Below are 18815 nucleotides of genomic sequence, written 5' to 3'. Positions count from 1 at the left end.
CAGAATGAGAGCCTGTCTCAAAAAAAAAAGACGTTCAACAACAACAACAGAATTCAAAGATTGAAAAGGAAATAAATGGAGAAGTAACCATCGAAAAATAAGAGAATCCTGAAAACAGATCCACTTTGACCGAATCTCTGAATGTAAGTTAGGCTGTGTTGGTGCCATGTAAAAATACTTTGAACTTTGCCAAACACTGAGCTACAGCTACCCAAGTGGTCTAAGGGAAAAGTCTGAACATTCTTTGTGAATTCCTACCTCCACAGCCGTATTTAAAACCTCTTACTAATTTTTATTACATAATTGTAGAAAGATATAAATCAGATCAATTTTTAAAAAATTATCCATAATTCCTAAACTACATATCGTGGTGATTTATTTACTTCCATACTTTTGCCAAAATAATATGTATAGAATTTATCATTTTTAACTATATTTTTCATTTTATAATTTAACTTACCAATATACAATAAATATAGTCCATGTCATAAGCACACCATTAAAATATTATTTAATAGATGCATAAAGGTGGAGACAGCAGTGAGCTGTGTTTGCACCACTGCACTCCAGCCTGGGTGACAGAGCAAGGCCCTGCCTCAAAAACAAACAAACAAAAAAAGGTGCGTGATATTTGATAGTATGGATACAGCATCACTTACGTCATCAATAACTTGCTATTAAACATACTATTAATGGTTTAATGTTATCTTTTTTTTAAGTGTTTGTAAAGAATCTCAAAAAGTGAAGGCCGAGTAAGTTCCAATGATGGAAACCAATTAGCAGAAAGGATCTATGCTCTAGGAGTTGTTATGGGTACGATAAATCAACATCAAAGGCCTGTATTTTATTTGCAGCAGCAGAATCCATACTGAGGAATTCTTAGGGAGCTCCGTTGAAGTGGCAAACACATTTTATTTACTCTTCATTTTTTCCAACTATACCCTGCCAAAGCTAGGCTCCCTGTTGTTATACATCTTTAAGAAACAAAAATAAATTCTAGCATAATGGGAGCAAAACTTGGTAGTCTCTTATTGTAATGAATTCAGAGATCAGTTATAATGAGCAAAGAGACTACTTCCTTCGACAGCCACAATCGTACAGTACCAAACAGACTTAAGAAGTTTCTCTTCCATGAATGGATGTGTGATACATGTGAAGTGCATACAGCAAGCCCTGGGAGTGTCTGATCACGTATTCTATATTTTGGGTATTATCCACCGTGTTTCCTTTTTTACACTGTGGCTTCGTCTACACAAAAGGTAGAGAAATCTGTATCATTTGATTATTTATTACTTGAATATGCTTAATGACGTCTTTTACTGTCTTAGGTTGGGTTCCCCAGGAAGTAGATTCTGAGGCAGAGAGTTGTGTGCAGAGAGTCTGCTGAGAACACATTTGTGAGGGCATGAGGAAGTAGGATGGAGGCAGAATTTGGCCTGAGGTGCCCTCTTGGGGAGGGGTGCTCAGGAGGTGGGATGACTCATTCAATTTGTCTCAAATTGAGTTAAAAGGATCGGGTCTTTGCATCTTCCACCCCTGTTGCAGCCACCCCCTCACCGCTGTGGATAGGAGATCTTGGGAGAGGCCACTTCCTTCACTGAAGGCAAATCTTCGGGAAGCCTCAGTTGTAACCTGTCAGCAGCCAACACTCCCTGCAACAGAGAGTATGAGGGTCTCCAGCCTGAAGGGGGTTCTGGGCTGGGTGCTATGCAATGGACCAAATGTTTGTGTTCTTCCAAAATTTATACGGTGAAAGCCTAATCCTCAATGTGATGGTATTTGGAAGTGGGTCTTTGAAAGGTAATTAGGGTTAAATGAAGTTATGAGGGTGAAGCTCCTGTGATGGGATTAATGGCTTTCTAAAAAGAGGAGGAGACGAGCTCTCTCTCTCTCTCTCTCATTTTCATTCTCTCTCTGTCTCTGTCTCTCTCTCATTCTCTCTCTGTCTCTCTCATTCTTATTCTCTCTGTCTCTCTGTCTCTCTCTCTCTCTCTCTCTGGATGCATGCACCAAGGAAAGGCCTTGTGAGGACACAACCAGGAAGAGAGTCCTCACCAGTACCTGACCATACAGGCACTCTGATCTCAAACTTCCAGCTTCCAGAATCATGAGAAATAAATGTTGGTTTTTGTAGCCACCCGGCCCATGGAAATTTGCTATAGCTGCCTTAGCTGACTACCACATCGGGCATCACAGCAAACACTACAACCAGTAAGTCTCTGCTTGTATTAACAGTAGGACATTTCCAAAGCCTGGCCTACTCAGGATAAATGCACAAAAGAAAAGTTAGTAGTTGAAGGCAGAATTCTTAAGAGAGCAGTTTTGCATTTTTACCAAGTAACACTTATTTAACTTCTAGGGCAGTAAAGTAAGAAAAATTATTACTCTCCACCTCCTGCCATTACAAATTTAGGAAATGTAGAAAGGTACTGTGTTAATAAAGATGTTAACTTGTTGTCGAAAAGAAAATGTTTATCTGTTTCCCTGTGTTTCTGCCACTTCAGGATTCTGTCCTGTAATTTATAAAACACAGAAATTTATTTTTCACAATTCTGGAGACTGAGAAGTCCAAGATCTCAAGACTCTGGCAGGTTTGGTTCTTAGAGGCAGGTTCTCTGCTTCTAAGAGTGTGCCCTGTTGCTGCATCTTCTTAAGGGAAGGACAAGAGAGCCAAATTCTACGTGAAGCCTCTTTTATGAGTTCCTTAATTCCATCCTTGAGGGAGGAGCCTTTATAAACTAATCATCTTTTAAAGGCACCAACTCTTAATGCCATCACATGAAACATTAGGTTTCAACATCTGAATTTTGGAGGGGACGCAGTCAAACTATAGTGGTCCTTTTGCATTTTGTTCATAATATCAAAAAGGCCACTTATATTTCATAGTAAATAGTGAAAAAGCTTGGATTCAAACTTTAGTTTGAAAAATGCAATACAAATTGTGAGATCACATTTATTATACTTCACATGTAACAAAGTGTAAGCTATAATGATATCTACATACTTACTCTTAGAACTAAGAATAAATTTATTGGAATTTGGAGATATAATTTTCCAGCAAAATTCAATAGTAGGCCAAAGACATTCTTCACTTCATATTTTATTTGTACATCATGATAGTGAAGATGGATATTTTGACAAAAATGTTTGAGGATTTTAGGAAGTTTTCCCAGGGCCTCTCAATCCTTTAGTTTTGGACTCACTGTTTTGGAAACATCTCTGCTCTGCTGTCATTATCCTCCTTGATGTTTCTCCAATTGTAGACACGTCCACTTCGACATCTAAGAGGCATGCCAGTCTTAATGTGTCCAAATCAGAACCCTTGATCCTGTTTTCCTTGCACGCTCTTCCCACCTTCACTCTATCTTCTCTTCTCCTCCACTTGCTCAAGACAGATATCTAGAAATTATTTTTTATTTTTATTTTTCTCTCATACACGATATCCACCAGCAAGTCCAGTTGCCTCCACACCCCTGAACTCACTACTTCTCACCACCAGCTCTGCTGCTCCCTCCAAGTGCCAGCCACCTTCAGCCCTTGCCTGAACTACTTCAGTGGCTTCCTAAATGGGCTCCAGCTTCTACTCTATTTCCCTACAATCCACTCTCCACAGAGCTGTCAGAGTGATTTTTAAATGGATTTGTTTGTATTAAGTACTACATTTTGACAAGGTTCAAAATTTAACACACTATAAAAAGAGATGTTCAGAGAAGTCTGCATTCACTCCTGCACTTCTCACCCCAACCCTCTAATAATAATCCCTTCCATCCATGTATTTTTAAAATCCTCCTAGGGTTTTTAAGGCAAATAGAAACATATTCAAATATATTTTCTCCCACCTTATTACACAAAAGATAGCCTACCACATGCACTATTCTATATCTTGCTTTCTTTCCCTTGCCATATGTCCCAAAGCTCTTTCCATATGTATCACTACATAGAGATCGTCCTTGCTTTGACAGCTGCATGTCATACCATTGTTTATTCAACCAGGCCCCTTTTGCTGAATATGGGAGTCAGGTCCATTTTTTTACTCTTACAAATAATGTAACAATAAATAACCTCATACATGTGTTGTTTCTACACATGGATATGCATCTATGGGATAGAATCATAGAAATATGATTGCTAGATTATATATTTTAGTGTATTTGCCCATTTCAAAATGAAAATTTTAAAGGTGAATCTAATGATCAGTTCCCCTGCTTAAAAGCCAATCAGAATGAAAACCGTTAGTGAAACCCATAAGGCCCTCCCTAATTTGGCCCGTCTACCTCTTCAATACTGAAACTGTGCCCCAAAGAGTTAAAGAAACCAATGACTAACAAATTCTTGAGTTTACAGGATGGCAGATTAAAAAAAGGAACAAACTGCTGAAACTCATTCTGCTTATCAGATAAAACAAATGGCTGAAATCCTTTGGAACCAATATGACCAACTGGAGTCAGTGCAGAATAAGCTTGCTGACAACACACCCTGAATTTCCACTGCATGTTTCATACCAACTTCCCCTGAATTTGCACATTGACACATAGGATACCATGAAGAGATAACTGAGCACACCCAAGGACTTTCCAGACTTCCCCTTTCCTTCCACCAATCACTTATTAATCCAGAATCCACCCCCTGAAACTTTTCTAATAAAAATACTGCTTTGGGCCAGGTGCGGTGGCTCACACCTGTAATCCCAGCACTTTGGGAGGCCGAGGCGGGCAGATCACAAGGTCAAGAGATCGAGACCATCCTCGCCATGATGAAAGCCCGTCTCTACTAAAAATACAAAAATTAGCTGGGTGTGGTGGCACGCGCCTGTGGTCCCAGCTACTCGGGAGGCTGAGGCAGAAGAATCGCTTGAACCCAGGAGGCGGAGGTTGCAGTGAGCCAAGATTGCGCCACTGCACTCTAGCCTGGCAACAGAGCAAGACTCCTTCTAAAAAAAAAAAAAATACTGCTTTGAAGCCAGCATGGGGAGACAGATTTGAACTTGACTTCTGTCTCCTTGGGAGTTGACTTTCATATAAAGTTTTTCTTTTCTCAAAAACACAGTGTCATAGTTTGGACTTCCTATGCATTGGGCAGCGAGCCCCTTTTGCTCGACAACAATATCACCTGTGTTCTTCTCCCTCTTTCACTGTGAACTAAGCAATCAGCTTTCTTTTATTAATCTCATAAAATCCTATGCCATTTGCAATATTTGTTTTATACACATTGGCAATACAGTACAAATATAATGTGTTTGATTTGCACTGAAGTTGTGCTGTATTGGCACTGTGTATAAAAATACAGTCATCAGCTAGATACCCACCTAACAAAGAAGTTACTCCTAGAAGGAAGGCAGCAATGCTAATGTTTAATGGATATGACTATTTGAGTGGCTTTTATAAACAGTCATTTGATAAGTAAACATTACTAGGCTATGATGACTTTTAGTTTCCTACATTGCTTCAAACTTCAGGGACTCAGATAAGATAATGAATGCTGAGATCATGTGGATGTTTCATCATTCTGTAGCATTGTGATCATGGATTCCAGACACATAAAGGTAAAGTTCTAACCTTATGAAGAAACAACATGGTCAGCTAAAGATGATTGGGCTGGAAATTACAAGTCCCAGGTTCTGATGCAGAATCTGCCACTAAGTAAGCTGTGAAGGTGTAGGCAAGCCTTTTAACCTTTCTCTGGCTCATCTTATTTCTATGAAAAGAAAGAAAAAGAAATTCATTATGATTCTCAACCTTTTCACTCTGCAAGGATTCCCTTTATTCCTCCCCCAATTTTCATATGTTGAGAAATTGTGTCTACTAAAATATATTCATCAGTAGTTTGTTCATGTTCTCATGTTCATTGTTTATTATTAACATAGTCATGTTCATTGTTAATTTATCAAAAATATATACATAAAATTTCTAATTCGGCTTAGCATTGCAAAATCAATTGTCATTAGTTGAGTTGATGTAATGCCCTCCAAAGCAAAGAAACCAGATTAATTTGTCTGAGTGGTTCATCTTAATTCCCAAGAATTAAGAGGCTGCAAGCTGGGACTCTGCTCCTAGTTAACTATAGGTTTTTGTTTTTTCTTTTACAAGTTTGAGAGTCAATGATATTTATATTTGTATTTCTATTCAGTCCAGTGCTTGTGCAGATGGTACCTCAGAGGGGCGTATGGGTTCAGCAATGCAGCTCAGGAGCAGAAATGGGAGTGGGAAAAGAGGAGTCTTAGGGACCCCAAACCTATTTCATCTAGAGCAGTCTCATTTTTTTCTGTTCTGTATGCTGGGTTCTGCTTAAGATTTTCTTGTTCTTGTTCTTTTTGAGACAGAGTCTCGCTCTTTTGCCCAGGATGGAGTGCAGTGGTGCTATCTTGGCTCACTGCAACCTCTGCCTCCCGGGTTCAAGCGATTTTCCTGCCTCAGCCTCCCAAGTAGCTGGGATTACAGGCATGCGCCACCAGACCCAGATGATTTTTGTATTTTTAGTAAAGATAGGTTTTCACAATGTTAGCCAGGCTGGTCTCTAACTTCTGGCCTCAAGTAATCCTCCTGTCTCAGCCCCACTGAGATTATAGGCATAAGCCACCATGCCTGGCCTTAAGATTTTCTTTGAAGAAAGGGTTTAAACCACAAAAATAATTTGAAAAATATGACTTTATCAAACTCAATTATATAGATGAGAATAATGAGACATAGAAAAATTAAACGAAACTGGCCCAAGGTTACAGAGCTAATTAATAGCAAAATACTCATTCAGTCTGTCAACAAATATATATTGAACACCGTAGAAATAAAAATTATAAAGCTAAAGCTTTGATTTGATCTTGGTTTAAAAACATATTTGAGTCACTGTATTGGATCAGAAGCATTAGGATGAAAGAATCTTGTTTTCATAAATTGATGGAGAACCGACATTATCATGTATGTTACTATTGTTCAATAAAACAAGGAAGTAAGGGCAGGGGCATATTTACATTCAGGTGACTGCAGGAGGTTGGGGACAGGCCAGGTTTGGTAAAGGGCTTGTTTCAATTTAAATCTATGGTGGCTCATTCTCTGACTGTCACACTATTGCTCTCATTAATGTGCACCAGGAAGGATCCAGGAGCCCCACTTGACCCAAGATTAACATTAAGATTTTGTTTCATTTCCCAGATCAAACATGTGATTAGCACCAAACTTGGAAAAACCAGTGGCTATAGGATATGTGTAACTTTATCTAGAAAATAAATTTATAAAAGCTAATTGGTTGTACTTGTTCAACTCAAGTTCACTGGCATTATGCAAACTTATCCATGACTAGGTATTGCATGTTTTCCTGTTAGTCCAAAAGTTACAGCCCTTCTGATTCTAACTTTCTCTTTACAAACTATTTGCAATAAAGCTTATCTTTAGCAGATTCAAATCCAAATACAACACAAAACTTTGTTCTTTGCCAGCACCAGTCAGAGCAAGCCCTTCTTCTAGGCATGGAGGATACAGCAATGAGCATGTTGGAAGAGTTTCCTGTTTCTATGAACTAGCCCTGGGTCTCTTGCTTTCTGGTCCAATTCTGTTTCCAACACAATATGCAAGGTTGAAGACACATTCTCCAACCTTTTATATTTGTGTTCTGCAAATTCTTGTCAGTACACCTTATGCTTATATCTCCACATTATTTATTCATTTATTCAACAAATATTTGTTGAATAGCTTCTATTACCAGACTATATTAAGTGCTGGGCATCCTGATATGAATTAGCTCTCAAGGTGTCCACAGACTTATGAGAACATAGACTCGTACACAAATTTTAAAGCAGGATAATGAGTACAACAGTGGGAGAGGAAGAAGGTTCAGTCATAATACACAGTAGCAACCGATTAACTCCTTCTAGCATGATATCCACACTTGAATTTGAAAGGTTACTAGAGGGTCCCCGGGCAAACCAAGGACGGTGGGGGTGGAAATGGCATATGAAAAGCTACAGAGGCAAGGGAGAACGTGGCTCATTCTGAGAACCACACCCTGGTTTGAAGGAATATAAAGTACAAGGTGGGTGGGGGGCAGGCAATTCATGGAATTTCAGTCTAATGGCCTGTTTTCTCTGTGAGATGAGAGTGACTGGATGTTTTGAAATGGAGGCAGAAGCTGGGTAGGAAACTTGGAGGGAGGTTTAAAAGGACTGCTGAATTGTTTGTAAAGCAGAAAGGAGTAGGAAAAACCTAAAGGCTCATCAATAGGGCACTGGCATAACAGATTATAGTCCACACATGCAATGAATACCATACAGCCAGGAAAAAGATATGCATTGATACATATTGATATGAGAAGATCTATAAAACATAAATTGTTTAGTGAAAAAAAGAAGATGCAGAACTATGTGTGCCTTTATGTTTTATGTTAAAGGCATTAAAAGAAAAAAAAATCCTGGGGTCTAGGAGAGGGATAGCAGGGGGTGGGGAGATTGGGGAGGGACAAGATTAGGAGAAATACCTAATATAGGTGACAGGCAGCAAACCACCATGGTATGTGTATACCTATATAACAATCCTGCACAATCTGTACATGTATCCCAGAACTTAAAGTATAATTTTTTAAAAAAGAAAAAAAATCCTAATATGCATAAAATGTCTCTGGAAGAACGCAGAGGTAAGTCACAGTGCTGGTTGCCCATAGGTAGAGAATCTGGATGGCTAGGATAAAGTGTTTGAAAGAGTCACTGCACACTTCTGAATTTTGGATCATAGGACTGTATTATTTATTCAAAATGTAAAAATAAAAATCCCTAAAATCCATTTGGTAAAATAAAAAAGAATAATTTCTGAGGTTAATGGAAAATAAAATAACCAAATTTTGGCCTAATGGCTATGTTCCTCTAGAAGCTTGTGCTTAAGCCTAACTTGGGAAAATATGAAGGAAATAGTTTTTTTCATTAGGAGTTCCTGTTTGGAAAACTTGACTTGGTGGAGTCATGGGGATCAGAGCTGGAGAGAGATTTACAGAGAAACCTAACCAAGATTGCTGATTTGGCCCCTCATGGCAGGGTCCCCAGCCAGGCTCTCTTCAGCATCCTAGCAAAGTTGCTTTAGTTACATCAAAGCAGTACCTTAAAAAAGGATTTCAAATAGTTTACTGCACCTATTGGTGCAAAATCCTGTTGGTACAAAGTGAGTTAAAACCAAATTCTGCCCTTTAGGAGCTAAGATGTGGAATGGACACTAATTGTTGCTCAAGACATTAGCAAATAATAAACAAGACTGACTTTTGTGTGTGAATTGTTGAATCAGATTCATTATCTTACAGTCATACTCCTTTATCTCTAACTAATGACAGAAAGAAATATTCTGGGTGTTCGACAAGGAGCCTGTGAAGTACTGTCTCTCTGTGCCAGATTGTTAGGCTTTGGCAGCACAAGGACAACTAAACCATTGCCCTTAGTGTCAGGGACCATATAGAGAAAGACACAAAGAGAAAATTAGAATAAAACGTGATCTACTGGAGAGGCATGAACAGAATTCTGTGGGAACCCCAAAGAGGGAGAGAGTAACTCTGCCTAGGAGGAGTGAGGAAGGGCTTCATTGAGGAGAAAATATGTAAACTGATTCTTAAATGGAGAGTTGAAGTTGAGGGAAGATGATTGGGACATTCCAAGCAAAGAGAATCCAGGGTGCTCAAACAACAAAGCTCAAAATAACACAGTGTGTTTGCAGTATACCATGCAGCTGGCTCTGACCCCAGCATCAGGTGCCTTTCAGGGAGTGGTAAGAGCCAAGGCTGGACAGGCAGGTTGGGACAGGATTATGAAGTACATTAAGGGCCTGGCTAACAAGTTTAGGCTTCATCATGTTGGCAAAACACTGCGTTCTCGGTCAACACGCCGAAAGATGGGTTCCTTTGCCATTGCTGTCTAGCCCCTTTACAAGCAAGCGTCCTCCTGTCAGCTTCCATATTGTTGTTAAAGGCAGAACCATGATATGGAAGGCCGGTTTGCAGACTTGGTCTTGCCTTTTCCATTCTTCTTTTGTGTTCTTCTTTCACATCTAATTAGTTCTCAGAGTCTGTGACTCTTCTTTCACTCTTTTTTCTTAGCTCCACCATGGAGCTAAGCCATGCCTCTCATGCCCTCCACAGCAGCCTTGAAAAATCTCAATCTGACCACAGTGCCTTTGCATCACTACCCCTAAGTTCAGAGAGCTGTGTGCACACCAACTGGCCCTGCTCAGAGCGTGGCACACATCTGAGCCCTGCACAGGGCTAAGCACTTTATAAGAGCCATCTTATTCAATTCCCAAAGCAACCCACTGAGGTTGTATTCCAGTCAAGGTTCTTGGTGGCAAGCAGCAGGTAACTCAAGCAGAAAAGGAACTTGCTGGAAGTATGTATATCAGGCAACCTGCAGCATTCATAGGAAGGTGGAGCACTGAGAGCCAAGGAAAGAAGTGGAGCACGGAGTTAAGGTTCTACCACTGTAACCATTTCCCAGGACATGTTCCCATGCCTCTGGACTCTCATGCCCACCAAAGCAGCCTTGAAAATCTCAAACTGACCACAGTGCCTTTGCATCACTACCCCTAAGTACAGAAAGATGTGTGCGCACCAGCCGGCCCTACTCAGAGCATGTCTATACCCTAGCTGCCAGAGGCAGGCAGAGAACGTTTCCTCTTTGTGACTTCCCACTTACATTGAAATTCACTCAAGTCAGGAAGAATTTTCAGATACCAGACAGCAAAAATGACAAACTTCTACTAGTGTATTACTATTTTCTGCATTTTGTGGATGATGGGATAGATTTAGAGCAGGTAGGTTAGTTACCCAATTACCCAAGTTACACAGTTAGTCAATAGTGAAGCCAGGATTGAAGCCCAAGTCAGTTTATCTGAAAAGCCCACGCTGTTATGCAATCAGCTGCATTGCCTGCTCTAAACGATTCCAGCTTTATTTCACAGCCCACACACGAGTCCAGGCTCCCCACACCTCGTTTGCATTACTGCCTCCTACCTGGTCTTTCTGCTTTGTGTTCCCCCATCTCAGTTCATCCTCTACTCAGTTGCTAAGATAATATTTTTCGAGTACCAGCTACATCGTGTCAGTCTCTTGTTCAAAAAACCTGTGACTCACCCCCTTCAAAAGCCTGCCCTGACTAATATCATTCCACACTGATCACTCCCTCTGTAATCAGTCAAATAATGTTGCTGCTGTGCCATCACAAATGTATAATTCATACTATACTATCTTGTACTTATTAATAGTCTCTAGTCATTACATTTATATGTGACTTTGCTGAGGTCATGGAGCCTGTCTTCTGCTGCCTTTGTGCCTTCAGTGACAGATTCTAGCATCTAACACAGTGCATGTCTTCTCATCTTGGAATCCCAGGACCTGCCAGAATATTTGCATTATGCTCATCCATGTTATTCTTTGCAGAGCACTTCTCAATTGCTAATTCATTATTTGCATCCTTGAAGTTGCCCAACTGCTTTCTATGTTTCTCTGCCACATGTAGTGTGCCCTACCAAGAATAAGTGTATTTAAAAATTGTTGCTAATGATGATAGTTTTATTTCATCTTTTGTAAGTGTTTAACTCTTTGATAGTGTAAGTCGACGAAAGGTAAAAGTGGTGTTTTTCAGAACTGTGAGGGAAAGGAAATAGTATTTGGGGCATCCTTGCTCCCTCCTTTCTGATCAGGACTAATAAAAGGATCTGAAGCATGGATTGTAACATGCAATTAGGTCATCTGGCTGGCCGGGTCACCAGCTTGAGGTTCCCATCGAGAAGCTTCTTGCCTCGTTCCTACCTTTATGGGGCAGATGGCATCTTTAGCAACTAATAATTCCCTGCATCCTCAAATACCTTTAGATTCCTCTAAATCCAGACCAAGAGAGCAAAGACCAGAGAGAGAGATATAACCACTTCACCGTCCATCTGCCGGCGCCCCTCTCTCCAGATACTTCTGAGGACCCATCTCTTTCTCGAGTTTATGATGACAGAGAAGGTCACACCTAACATGCAAAGCACACAACTTGTTGATCCATATTTAAATTGTGAATCAGAATTCATAAACCCCAGAATTTATCCAAAGGATACTCACATGTGCTCTGGGCATTTCATAGGAGCTAAGAGTAAAGAGAAATTGGAGTTTCTGCCCTCAAGGAGTTAAGCTTCTACCTGGGAAGACAAATCTATTAAACAAATAATTGATGAGCAATGGGAAAAAACAATACATTAAGTCTGTACTGGGTATAAGAATGGCACATGGAAGGGTGTGATATATTGTATTTGGGTGAGAGATCTCAAAAGGCTTTACAGAGGATGAGATAGTTGAGCTGGGGTTGAATAAGAGTTATCTAGAGAGAAAGGTGGGAAAGAGCATTCCAGGAAGAGGGCAGAGACATGTACTGCATAATAAAATAATTGTAAGTAGTTTGGATTCTGAAGATGTTTATTCAGCATCCACTCTTTCCTTCCCTCAAAATTTCACAGCTATGGAATTGAGGCTGGAATTGTATAACTGATCTCATGCCCAGCTCCAGGGATGGGCCCTGATTGTCCTTAGCCAATTTGCATAATCCATTTCCTTGCCACAATTGGTTCTCAGACAGGCATGTCCACCAGGCCTAAGCAAATTCACCCTGGAATTCCTCAGGGACATTAGTTTAGGACTGGATATGTATAACCAGAAAGAAGCCCAGAACTTTGGTTTGATGATTGGGGAAAGGGATGCACTCACAGCTATTGGACACAGAAGAGGAAGAGGAAGCACAGAAACCTGAGCTGTTGGTTCCATTTTCTTCCCCTATGGGAAGCCAACCAGAAGACAAGAGAATTGCAGAGAAATGGAGCCAATGACCTAATCAAACTCTGATTAAGTGGCTGCTGGTCTCCTTTTCATTGTTTAAAAGATCAGATGAATGACTTGCAACTAAAATCACTGAATTAGGGCTTGGTGGGGTAAAGGTAGGAAACGAGATTGTAGAAGGAGGCACAGGCCAGATGATGACTGTAGGTTCCATTCTAGAGACATGGAATGCTCTCAAAGCTCTTAGACCGTGTTAGGGAGTAACATGATTTGATGTCAGTTTTAGAAAGATTTCTCCAGCAGCAATAAAAAGGATGGCTTGGAGGGAGCAAGACTGGGGACAGCAAGACTACTGTGGAAACAATGCCACATTTTCACTTCCTTCATTTCACTCAAGGTGCTGGTTATAAGTTCCTTTTTACCAACCTCAAACAGGAACCATCTTTTTAAAAATACTTAGTTCATGGACATATGTTATAGGATATAAGTCCTTTAGAATTGTATACCCTGGAAGGAAAGATGCATGTTTTAGAAGCCCATGGAATTTTTCCAGGATTTAATGTAGGACATCAAAGTTTGGGTTATACTAATTGGGCTATCAATAATATCTTGGGCTCTTTCTGTTTCTGCTTCAGACTTTCAGTTTGTTCTATACTGTGGCTGAGCTCTTTTTATTTTTTGTGGATGCCATCTCTTTTTCTCCTTGTTTTAGAGTTTTTTGTTTGTTGGTTTTAGCACTTTTTCCCTAGAGACAGAATGGCAGTTGAAGGGAAAGAATAACATTAAGTCCTTTGGCACAAAAGCCCTTTTCCCTAGGTATGTTCTGCTCTTGAGGGAAATTAATCTGATCCTAACCAATTTTACTCAAGGGGAGACATCTTTGATAACAAACATTTGTCCTGATCTTTTTGGCTTCCAGTATTAACTGCCAAGTAAATTCTATTGATAGGAGAAATATGGGTATGTGACTCTTCTCTGCTCCATTTCACTGGAAACTGTGCAAAGCTGCTAAGAGTCAATCAATCTTTCTACTGACATGTCATTACTGAGTTCCCTTTTCATGCCTTGCAGAGTGCTTGAGACTTAGGGCAAAAAACAGGAGAGGAAAGGTGAATCTTTTCTTTTCTTTTCTTGGAAACAGAGTCTCACTCGCCACCCAGGCTGGAGTGCAGTGATGCAATCTTGGCTTACTGCGACCTCCACCTCTTGAGTTCAAGCGATTCTCCTGCCTCAGCCTCCCGAGTAGCTGGGATTATAGGCGCCTACCACCATGCCCAGCTAATTTTTGTATTTTTAGTAGAGACGGGGTTTCAGCATCTCGGCCAGGCTGGTCTTGAACTCCTGACTCGGCAACCCAAAGTGTTGAGATAACAAGCGTGAGCCACAGCGCCTAGCTAAGTCTTTTCTTAAAGAGGTCCTACAAGATGGAGTGTGAGGTGGGCCTAACACCATGTCTGGGAGGCCTAAGCAGACACAACAACAATAGCTGGTTCATCTGTAGAATACTTATGCTGTATTAATCCTTGATGCTTATTAAAAAGTTTTTTAAAGTGTCATCAGATATATCCAAGGAGTTTCAGATGTCATTCTGCCAGGACCCCAGTGACCACATTAGAATTTTGGTCATTAACCACTGACTTTTAATCACAGTCCTTGAGGATAAAGATGATCTCATTCTTTGTTAACAGAATCATTTATCTTCCTCATGTGTATAATTTTAGGTGGAATATTAAACCAAAAGCAGGCACTGGTTGAAAACTGTGCTATCCCCCAAAGTTCTAGAAAGATACAAACTGTCCATTCTTTTGTAAACAACTTGAGTTTGGGACAAGTGAATACATCATTTTGCCTAAATGGCAATATATCTCATTCTGCCCATTTCACTATTTCATATGGGCAATATTCATTCCCCATAAGTCCCATTTAATTCCTTTATACCTTCTATTGAGCATTATTTGATGCAGAAGACTCACAGCAGATCTGTGCACAGTTATGCACTGGAACTTTGACATAAACACGGCCTTTACTTTTAAAGCAAATGCTTACCATGCTAACTCCTCCTCTCTGCTTGCTCATTGTTCCCTAGAGCCAGTGGCCCTCTAATGATAAACTTAATGTGTGAGCCACGTTGAGCTCTGCCCTTGACTGTACAAGAGAGTTAATCATATCCAGCACCCAGCTCACTCCCTGGCACAAAGCAGGCTCTAAATAAATATTTTCTGGAAGAATGAATGATTTCAGACCCTCAAATGGCAAACTGAGGAAGAGTTGAGGTTTTCATTCATGGTTTCAGTTAATATTTTTTGAGGGAAACCTTGTTCTAAGAATAGCAGACCCAATTCCTCTTGACCAGATGCACTTGGGATTTCCCTGCTCTGGGTTTTCTAGGGAACAGACCTAACCAGCCACAGTTCTTGTCTCTGACTTTTTAGCCCATTTCAGGGCTAGTGTATGGGTGGATCTGTGGTGGCATGGAAGTTATTAGAAAAGAGAAAGCATAAAAGGAACAGAAACATAAGCTCTCTTCCTTCTGTCTTTTTTGTCGCTACATCACCGTATCGCCACTTCCCTAGGTTGGTTCCCACTCCCACTTCATCCTACCTCACTCTCCTCGTTCCACTGCAGAAAATTCCAGAAGAGCTGGTTTTCCTCTGAAATTTAGATCAACCTCTCATTCACTGCTGGGGGGAATGTGCAATGGTACAGCCACTTTGGAGGCAGTTTGGCAGTTTCTTATAAAACTAATCATACTTTTACCTATGATCTGGCAATCATTCTCCTTGGTATTTACCCAAGTGAGTAGAAAACATATGTCCACCACACAAAGACCTGTATACAGATGTTTAGAGTGGCTTGATTCATGGATGCCAAAACTTGGAAGCAACCAAGATGTCCTTCAATAGGTGAATGGCTAAATAAACTATGGTACATCCAGGCAATGGAATATTACTCAGTGCTAAATAGAAATTTGTCATCAAGCCATGAAAAAACAGGGAAGAACCTTAAATGAGTATTACTAAGTGAAAGAAGCAAATCTGAAAAGGCTCTGTCTGGTGTGATTTCAACTGTATGAAACTCTGGAAAAGGCAAAACTATGGAGACAATTTTTTAAAAATCTGGCTGGGCATGGTGGCTCATGGCTGAAATCCCAACACTTTGAGAGGCCAAGACAGGAGGATCACTTGAGCCCCAAAATTCAAGACCAACCTGAGCAATATAGCAAGACTCCATTTCTATTAAAAAATAAAAATAAAAACAAAAAAAGATAAAAGAAAAAAATCAGTGATTGCCAGAGGTTGTGGGGAGAAATGGGTGAATAAGTGGAACACACAGGATTTTTAGGACAGTGAAACTACTCTGTATGATATTATAATGGTGAATACATGTCATTACAACTTGTCCAAACCCATAAAATGTACAACACCAAGAGTGGATCTTAATGTAAACTATGAACCTTGGATGATGATGATGTGTCAATGCCGGTTCATTGATTGTAACAAATGTACTACTGTGGTGGGGGGTGTTGATAGTGTGCTTAGGGAGTGGGCAGGAGGTGGCACATGGGAGCTCTGTGATTTCTGCTCAGTAGTGCTGTGAACCTAAATCTGCTCTTAAAGTCCATTTTAAAAAGGATAGGTAGGGCCAGGTATGGGGGCTCACGCCTATAATCCCGGCACTTTGGGAGTCCAAGGTGGGTGGATCACGAGGTCAAGAGATCGAGACCATCCTGGTCAACATGCTGAAACCCCATTTCTACTAAAAATACAAAAATTAGCTGGGCATGGTGGCGCATGCCTGTAGTCCCAGCTACTCGGGAGGCTGAGGCAGGAGAATTGCTTGAACCCAGGAGGCAGAGGTTGCGGTGAGCCAAGATTGCACCATTGCACTCCAGCCTGGGTAACAAGAGCAAAACTCCATCTCAAAAAAAAAAAAAAAAGGATAGATAAGCCTTCATTTAGTCCTTTATGTATATAAAAACCTATTTTTAGCACACACTTGCCCAGGTTAGAGAGGAATGGGGAGGACTGGAAAGGTGGAGAAGGTGTAGGGGGAAGGCTTGCTAAAACTGGGTGACTTCCAGCCCAGGTAGGGGAAAAGCAGCAGGCTGTGTTGTATTATTCAATGGGCTATGGGAAAGAGACACTTCCTGCCAATAGTCGAAAAGCCAGCAAGCTGGCCAGTCCCTCATACTGGGAAGGAAAAGGAAGTAAGAGCTGTATCCTGTGGTTGGAAGCCTTTCCCACTATATTGCTGGTCACTCTTCCTGCATGTTTCCATTGGATTCCCAGGTCCACGTTTCCAGATTAGACGAAGCATGGAGATGAAACCATTTGCATAAGAATAATCTGGAAATACTTAATAAAAATTCAGCTTCTCAGGCCAAGCTCCTGGAAGACCAAATTCAGTCATTTGAGAGAGGGTCCAGGAGTCTGTATTTTCAAAAAGTTCCCAGGCATTCTGGTGTGCAGCCAGGCATCAGAACCACAAAACCTTGTTGCTGAAGGAGCTACACGCCTGCTGCCAGAGAATGAGGAAAGGAAGAGGAAGACAAACTGCAAGATGTTTATCTGATCTTCCTGGCTGTAACTAAGACATTCTTCTAGAGAAGCATTATTCATCATGAGAGTTAAATGCCAAGTGAGCATTAGTTTTATACCGTAGGGATTTTTGTGAGCACATCTGAGAAAAACCAATGCATAATTAAGTTAGCAAAAACATTCACTTTAGTTCATTCTAAACACCTGACTTACCCAGGACGGTGGAAGTTATCTGTAACTCTGGTATCAGAATTTTCATCTTTGGAAGACTGGGCCTTCTACAGCAAGATGGACTGGCCTTGACCTGTGACTCAGTTCTGATTGTTAGATTTCTTCCTTGTTTTGTGACATCATCTCTGCTTCCTTTCTTCTGTCTATCCTTCCTGTGGTTCCTTTCCAACTCTTTCTCATATTTCTCCTCTTCCCTTAGAGTACTGCTTGGTAACACTGGGTTTATTCCTTCCAATGAAAGATCTTATTTATACTTCACAACCACTGTGTAAGATTGGTGCTGTGATTACCTACAGGCTACAGATGAAGAAAGGGCAGGGGCTCCAACTGATTAGGTGATTTGCTACAGGACACCCTATTTAGTAGCTCTACTCCTACTTTGTTCCTAGTTCTGACACCTAAGATCATGCCTAGGCTTCCAGCTCAGAACACCAGATCCTTGAGCCCCAAGGCCCTGCCTTGACTTCCTAAGCTATCACCACAGATTTGATTCTTGCCTTTGAACCCTAGCCTGGAGGTTGGTGCACAACTGCTTGTCAGCTGACTGACTGCCTAACTGGGTCTCAGAACACTGTCTGCTTCTAGATTCCTCTTGCTATATGTGGGTTTCATCTGATAAAACCAGAAGCCCCAGATCCCAGCCCAGCCTTCTAATGCCAGTTTGGGTTGCCGAGGATGTGCCAGAAAAACGCATATTCCTTACTACAAGGGCCTTAGACTCTGCTATGGGACTCCTTTTCTACAGTCTCACACTGTTTCCTAATTGGCCTTCCGAGGGTGAGTCCAGTTATTGAGAATAATCCCTTTAATCCTACCCCTACCACAAAGTTCCAGCCACCACTACAGCTGCAGCCCCACTTTCTGTTTCCTAGACTAGAGTTCTCTAAACTGTGACCCGTGTAGTGTGACTCTGGTCTGTGAAAACGTGTCAAGTGGTCCATGAACAAGCCTCGTTTTAAGAATATCCATTTCCAGTGCTCACTTAGGCAGCACATACACTAAAATTGGGATGATCAAAAATTAGCATAGCCTCTGTGCAGAAACATAAATAAAAATAAAGCTGTTTCCAGATCTTTAATTTTTTTAATTTTAATTTTTTTTTTTTAGAGGTTCTGTCACCCAGGCCTGCATGAAGTGGCACAATCTCAGCTCACTGAAACCTCTGCCCCCACAGATTCAAGTGATTCTCTTGCCTCAGCCTCCTGAGTGGTTGGGATTACAGGTGCCCACTACCACATCTGGCTAATTTTTATATTTTTAGTAGAGACAGGGTTTCTC

General features: G+C 40.8%; 1 long non-coding RNA gene across 2 annotated transcripts; it reads right to left on the bottom strand.

Annotated features, from left to right (window-relative positions):
* Positions 1 to 1122: 1122 nt before the first annotated feature.
* On the bottom strand, positions 1123 to 17607 carry LOC118153123 (uncharacterized). Of its 2 annotated transcripts, XR_004742387.3 has the most exons (4): positions 17520 to 17607; positions 5556 to 5694; positions 3204 to 3399; positions 1123 to 1652 (listed from the first exon to the last, which is right to left on the bottom strand). It is a non-coding gene; the product is annotated as an uncharacterized LOC118153123 (long non-coding RNA). The 2 variants fall into 2 exon arrangements; XR_004742386.3 differs by lacking the exon at positions 1123 to 1652 and having other exon boundaries at positions 3073 to 3399.
* Positions 17608 to 18815: the final 1208 nt, after the last annotated feature.

Source organism: Callithrix jacchus, chromosome 1, assembly GCF_049354715.1.
Source record: "Callithrix jacchus isolate 240 chromosome 1, calJac240_pri, whole genome shotgun sequence".
Taxonomy (NCBI): domain Eukaryota; kingdom Metazoa; phylum Chordata; class Mammalia; order Primates; family Cebidae; genus Callithrix; species Callithrix jacchus.
Note: the sequence above shows the minus strand (reverse complement) of the source record. Positions and strands in the feature narration are given on the sequence as shown.